The sequence below is a fragment of the Carassius auratus genome, unplaced genomic scaffold, assembly GCF_003368295.1.
Source record: "Carassius auratus strain Wakin unplaced genomic scaffold, ASM336829v1 scaf_tig00215021, whole genome shotgun sequence".
In the NCBI taxonomy this organism is placed as follows: Eukaryota; Metazoa; Chordata; class Actinopteri; order Cypriniformes; family Cyprinidae; genus Carassius; species Carassius auratus.
Window position 1 is genome coordinate 55577 of NW_020527907.1, and position 7135 is coordinate 62711.

General features: G+C 35.9%; 1 long non-coding RNA gene across 1 annotated transcript; it reads right to left on the reverse strand.

Annotated features, from left to right (window-relative positions):
- Window positions 1-1247: 1247 nt before the first annotated feature.
- Window positions 1248-5846, reverse strand: LOC113093410 (uncharacterized). The gene is made up of 3 exons (XR_003287738.1): window positions 5788-5846; window positions 1527-1640; window positions 1248-1402 (listed from the first exon to the last, which is right to left on the reverse strand). It is a non-coding gene; the product is annotated as an uncharacterized LOC113093410 (long non-coding RNA).
- Between the last annotated feature and the right edge of the window lie 1289 nt (window positions 5847-7135).

The window sequence follows — 7135 nt, forward strand, 5'->3', positions numbered from 1 at the left end:
ACGCATGCGCAGTATCATCAGTTCATCGGTTCTCAAATCGGACGCGTCCGAAAGAAACGATTCTCAGTTTAGTGTACTGGTGATCCGAAAACCGATACAAACGGTTCTTGACTCGAGAACAAGAACTGCTCCAGCAGAGGGTGTGTTCGTTCTTCATCTGGCTCGGCTCGGTGTTCATCTTCATTTCGGTCTTCACAGCAGTTCAGTCAGTGTACTGTTTGAGTAAATGAATTACTCTGGGAAATTGGTTTGTTTGAACTCAGGGGGAGTGTCAGCCAAATTAAAAAAGTTATCAGCTTAAGTCATTTGTGGATTAATGCTTATTTGAGACGCGGACCGTTTAAAACGATTCAGTTCGATTTGGTGAACTGGTTCAAGAAGATCCAGTTACATCGAATGATTCGTTCGCGAACCGGATATCACTATTATACTCTAAACATAGGGACGTAGTTTGTGGGGGGCATGGGGGAGATAACATCCTTAAAAAAAAAAAAAAAAAAATAGCTAGTATAACCCAACACACACACACACACACACACACATTTTATTGTAGGCTTATTTATTATGGTATTTTTTGTCTAACTGTTTGTAGATTTTATAATAACTAATCTGTTAAGAGAATAGATTTTAACTCTAGATTTGTAATGAAACTGTTTTTTTTTTAAGTAATTATTTGCCTGGTAATGAAAAATAAGCTAGTCCTATTATGCTATAACAAATGCTCCAATTAAAACCTATGGTACATTTTTTATAAGAGCAAGTACAAGTCAGAAGCAAGAGCCATGTGTACAATCGGTTCTAATGACGAGTGATGGAAAAACCTGACCTTCACATATTCACAGAGATGACACAGATTCAATCATTAAGAGTCTGATCATTTCTGTAATTATATTTATAATTACACTGTTGACTCCTCCCCTAACACCTGAACCCACTCTTAAACCCAAACCACTGAACCTATTCCTAACCCTCACTCGTATCCCACCAGAACAGCAGCAAAATTGTCTCGCAATACAATATGAACACAATAACTGCACTGTACTTATTTGTATATGTAAATAAATAGTAGTAAAGGCCACCTAATATAAAGTAGAACCTTTTATAATTATTTATAAAAAACATTTATAATTAAGTAATAATAAAATAAATTCTTACCACTGTTCTTATTTCTAAAACTAACTTTTCTGTTTTTTTTATTTTTTATTATTATTATTCACAACCACAACTTTATTTTTAGTACGCCTTCTATAGCATTTCTATTCCCTAGACACGGCACACAATATAACATACACAGAAAACTTTACATACACAGATAACACAGATCTGAAACTGTTGTAAACATCATTTTTGGAGATTAATTGCACACAGTATCTCACCTGATATTCGGTCTTCTTCCCGTCGCCTGTTTGAACAATAATCTCAATTAAACACATTGACTTTGGTTGATTAGATACATTTTCTAAACACTTTCTTTTACACAATAAATATCATATTTCCATCTTAAATCAGCCGTATGTAACATTTACCATGCTTTGGTCTGCGGCGATAGTAAACCACAGCAGCTGCAGTCACTGTCAGCAGAACAAGAGCTGCAGATATTCCTGCTACAACAGCTGGAGACAGACCTGAATCAGGAACAGCTGGAGACAGACACTTGTTATTACTACAGAGAGTCAACTTTACTCTTATCTTTGAATGATTATTGTTTTTATTTGTATAATATTGATTTAACTAATCATTTTATGAGGAAGAGCAGCTCAAACAGTGTTACAGCAACATGAGCTGAGAGAGAACAGCAGCACAGAAAACTGATTAATTTGATGAATTTATCCATGTTAATAACATTAAACATCAAATATGTATATTTTCTGAAGAATAAAAACAGACATGCATGTAAAATAAATAATATAGAACAATGATATCTTCACTTTACAATCTGAATGTCGACCAACATTTTGACATGCTAAATACAGGTCCTTCTCAAAAAATTAGCATATTGTGATAAAAGTTCATTATTTTCCATAATGTAATGATAAAAATTAAACTTTCATATATTTTAGATTCATTGCACACCAACTGAAATATTGCAGGTCTTTTATTATTTTAATACTGATGATTTTGGCATACAGCTCATGAAAACCCAAAATTCCTATCTCAAAAAATTAGCATATTTCATCTGACCAATAAAAGAAAAGTGTTTTTAATACAAAAAAAGTCATCCTTTAAATAATTATCAGTTATGCACTCAATACTTGGTCGGGAATCCTTTTGCAGAAATGACTGCTTCAATGTGTAATGGTGGTGGGCCCCAGAGAACAATTTGCAGTTAAGTTTGATAAATAATTTAATTCAACTTGTTCGGGCGCCAGACAGGTATAGGCCTGCCAAAACAAAAACCCAGGATAGCCTAAAAACCACCTGTTACATTCAATAAACTCAAATTATTCAATCTTTGTCTTTTTTCCCCAATCATAACTTGTAATTACCAACAATAGATTTACTCCACATACTGCCAAAGAAAGTCACCACTAGTTTTATTACCACCAAACAATAAAAGGGAAAAAACAAACAAAAAAAAACAAATAAAAAAAAACAGCCACAATAAAACAAAACAAAAGAAAAACAGAATTATAGAAATTTTGAACAATTTCAGATTAGTCAAATGTTCAATTTCACTTATTTTCTCTTTGTTCCAAGCATATATTTTTAACCCATCAACCCATAATCAATTATGTCACAGTTCGTGGTAACAGGGCTTTCAGCAGTAATTCACATTTACATTTTAAATACCAATTTGTTCATATAAGTAACACACTGAATAAGCAGTTCGTAGGAGTAAGAGGAACAAACAAAATCAACAAAACCATGTATATCAATCAGGCACGATAAAAGAATCAAAACTAAATAAAATAAACATGTAAGTGTGTGTGGGACTGATTGCGCATGCGGGACTGTTTGTTTGAGAGAATGGCTTTTGCGTCACTGACCCAAGTGTAGCAGTTCACAAGGACGCTAAAGAGTGCCTGGAGACCGCCGTGGACTCAGCGATGATCCTTTTTTACGACCGGCTTTCCTATTTGGACGACTGAATAAGCTCTTTGGTGAAGGTACTTTCCGCCCGTTCACGAGCTCAATATAAGCAGCGCGCCGTCTGGAAGCGTCAGGATGACAGGAACACGAGCCACCTTCCCCACGGTAACTCCAAATCAGCTTCTCTCCCACACCTCTCACGACTGAACACTGGTGACGTTTTTCCTTCCCAGTGTGTGAGCCTCACAGCTATATTTACTTCTTCCCTTAATTGATATGCACGCCTCCCGTTACGTCATTGATTTGTGAAATCAAAAGTGAAAGTAAACAAGTGGCCCACGGAGTTTTCCGTTCTGCCACAAATGCGGCGTGGCACGGAGGCAATCAGCCTGTGGCACTGCTGAGGTGTTATGGAGGCCCAGGATGCTTCGATAGCGGCCTTAAGCTCATCCAGAGTGTTGGGTCTTGCGTCTCTCAACTTTCTCTTCACAATATCCCACAGATTCTCTATGGGGTTCAGGTCAGGAGAGTTGGCAGGCCAATTGAGCACAGTAATACCATGGTCAGTAAACCATTTACCAGTGGTTTTGGCACTGTGAGCAGGTGCAAGGTCGTGCTGAAAAATGAAATCTTCATCTCCATAAAGCTTTTCAGCAGATGTAAGCATGAAGTGCTCCAAAATCTCCTGATAGCTAGCTGCATTGACCCTGCCCTTGATAAAACACAGTGGACCAACACCAGCAGCTGACATGGCACCCCAGACCATCACTGACTGTGGGTACTTGACACTGGACTTCAGGCATTTTGGCATTTCCTTCTCCCCAGTCTTCCTCCAGACTCTGGCACCTTGATTTCCGAATGACATGCAAAATTTGCTTTCATCCGAAAAAAGTACTTTGGACCACTGAGTCTGTGCACGGTGGCTCTGGATGTTTCTACTCCAGACTCAGTCCACTGCTTCCTCAGGTCCCCCAAGGTCTGGAATCGGTCCTTCTCCACAATCTTCCTCAGGGTCCGGTCACCTCTTCACTGTTTATTCATATTGATAATTTAAGCTAAACGCTTTCAAACTTACAGTATACACTACAGTCTCCGTGCTCACAGCGTCCTAAACACAAATAATTTTTATATATTTTTTTTATATTTATATTTTCATTGTCTGGCTATCTTGGACTTCGGTATGGAGTTAAAGGTTAAGATTATAACTTTTTCGCTAGTATTCTATAACATTGTGAGTTTATATTAGCACCTTTTGTTGTTTTCTCGTGGTAACTGATAGAGCGTTTGGACACGGAAGCGCTGCTACGTGACGTCAGACTTAACAAGTGAATAGACAAAACAAAAGCAAAGTACGTGGATTTAAACACTTGCATGCCGTCGTGCTGGTCATTTAATGGTGAGAAGAGCAGCAAGCAACACAAGAAAGAGCTTGACTTGTACAAAATGTTTTAGAAATGATTATGTCGCGTGACCCCTCCAGCGAGCTGCAGCTTATTTGAAGTTTGTATTGCATTTTGGCTCATAATACATTATGTTCATAAATTTGATGCAAAGTAGATTTTTTTTACAGGATTTTAAGGTGTTAAACTGGCTTTACCATCAAGAAAAGACGAGCATTTCACATATAGGCCATCTGTACTTTTCACCATCAAAAGGCAGCAGGCGCATAAACACACTTAATAATTATAATTATAATTTGCTGTTATACTCCATATAACTCTATATACAAGCCAGAAACAAAGCCTTTTTTTTGCACAGGCCTATCTAAAGGGTTAATGGTCCCACCTAGTGATCAACTGTAAAAATAACAAATTTTACCTCTTCCCAAAAGGGAAAATAACAAATGTAATTCTTTCCTCATGACTTAATTCACCCCCGGTATTTAAAATTGCTGATGGTGTCAGTTGGCCCTTCCTTACTTTCCCTGTTTAACAAATGCTTATCAACTGGTTCGGTTCCCACTTGCCTGAAATTGGCCTCTGTTACTCTTTTGTTTAAGAAGCCTTCCTTAGACATGTCTGTTTTAAACAACTACCTACCGTCTAATTTCCGTGGTCCCTTTTATCTCTAAGGCACTGGAAAAGATTATGTTGTGTCAACTACAATTTTTTCTAAGTACTAACCAGAAGCCATGGTGTGTCCTTCCATTTTTATGCTGATGATACACAGATCTATCTGCCTATTAAAAGAAACGATCCTTCAGCCATCGATTCACTATTTACATGTCTTGAAGAGGTAAAGCATTGGCTAGCCAGTAACTTTTAACCTTAAATGACTCTAAGACTGAGCTCATTGTTTTTGGTCCATCTGACAATTTTAAATTGAACAACTCAATTTTAGATAACCTGGTTTTTGAGTCAAAGTGACCTTGGTGTTTTCTTAGACAGTCAGCTCACTCTTGAAACACGTCTCCTCAGTTGTCGCCTTAGCTTTTTCTACCCCTTACAGCTGCTCTAACTTGATCGGTTTTTAAATCCCTGCTGAAAACTCACTTGTTTTCTGAAGCCTTTGCAAATCGATAGTCGTGTAAATTTAGCCTATTTTTATCTATGATCAATATGTTGTACAGCACTTTGGTCAGTCGTGTGATTGTTTTAAATGTGCATTTTAAATAAAAAAACTAGAACTAGATATCTTATATTTATATTTTAATGGAATCAAAGCTAATTCTTTCATTAAGAGTAATGATTTATAATATTGAACTGTATTCTAAAACTGTTTAAGGATGAAGGCAGTGAATTATTATGTTACACTCACCAGTGACATTAACACTGAATCTCCTCGTGATGCTGAATGCACTGCTGATGATCTCTAGTCTATATTCTCCAGAGTCTGTGTTTCTGGTGTTTGTGATGATCAGAGATCCAGTCTGATGATCCAGCTTCAGTCTGTCTCTGAATCTCTCTTCAGCATCTTTACACTGATCATCTGCACAGATACTGCTCTGATTTCTAGTGATTTCATTGAGGGGAATGTCATTAAAATACCACGTCATCAAATCATCTGTTTTTTTCATGACACCAGGATCCAAAGTAACAGACTCTCCCTCATTCACTGACTTTCTCTTCATTTCTTCTTCATCAGCAGCAGAAACATCTGAAACACAAACCAACATCTTTATGTTGAAGAGAAAAAGACAAATCAAAACTACAGAGCATGAAAGAACCATGGATACAAAAGCGAAGCTTAAACTCATTTAAATGACATGCAAGCAGGCTATATCTGTCTTATTAATTTTGTTAATAAAAGTAAGATGTTTAATATAGGCTGCAATTTAATATTTGCCATTTTACGGCTGATTTGTGTTAATTAAAAATGAACCACAAACTACAATCATTTTAAAGAAAGGGGAAATATTTATTTGTGTTACAATGTGGGCAAAACCCATTTTTCTTATTCATATTGTTAATATAAGTGCAAAGTTAAATATAAGTGAATTTGTCATTGTATCTGTTTTATTGTATAGCATTTTTAATAATAATAATAATAATAATGAGCCAAACTAAGCATTCATTTGAAGTAAGGGGAAAATCCAAAAACCTTTTATTTATTTTACAACATGGATATGTCTTATTTGTTGTGTTAATAAAAGTTTAATGTATAATAATATTGTAATTGTAGTATTGCTGATGTTGTGTGTGGGATTTATTATTTTTATTTATTTTTTCATTAAGAGAAATAGTGAATCAACCTTTAGTATTCATTTTTTCCAAGAACAGGAAAGATCTAATGTTAAAGATCAAAATAAGCGCTGCAGATGAACACGAGATTGGTTGCTGCTGAGGTAAATAGACGCTCTCGATCTTTCTGTATCTTACTGTATCTTTGCAATGGCTTTAGAAATTTTTGTTAATTCTTGATTTGGGTACAATCACAGGCAGACAGTAGTGAAGTATTGTTACTCTACTGTAAAAGTGCTTTTCAGGTGTCTGTACTTGTTCTTAAATATTAAAGACAAAAAAAAAAAACTTTTATTTGTAAAAAAGTACGACTTTATGCTTTGGAATGTAGTGAAGTAAAGTTTTCCAAAGAGAAACACTCTGATAAATTACAGACACTTTTTAAATTAACTTGTGTAAAGTAAAAATGCTTCATTACTGTCTGC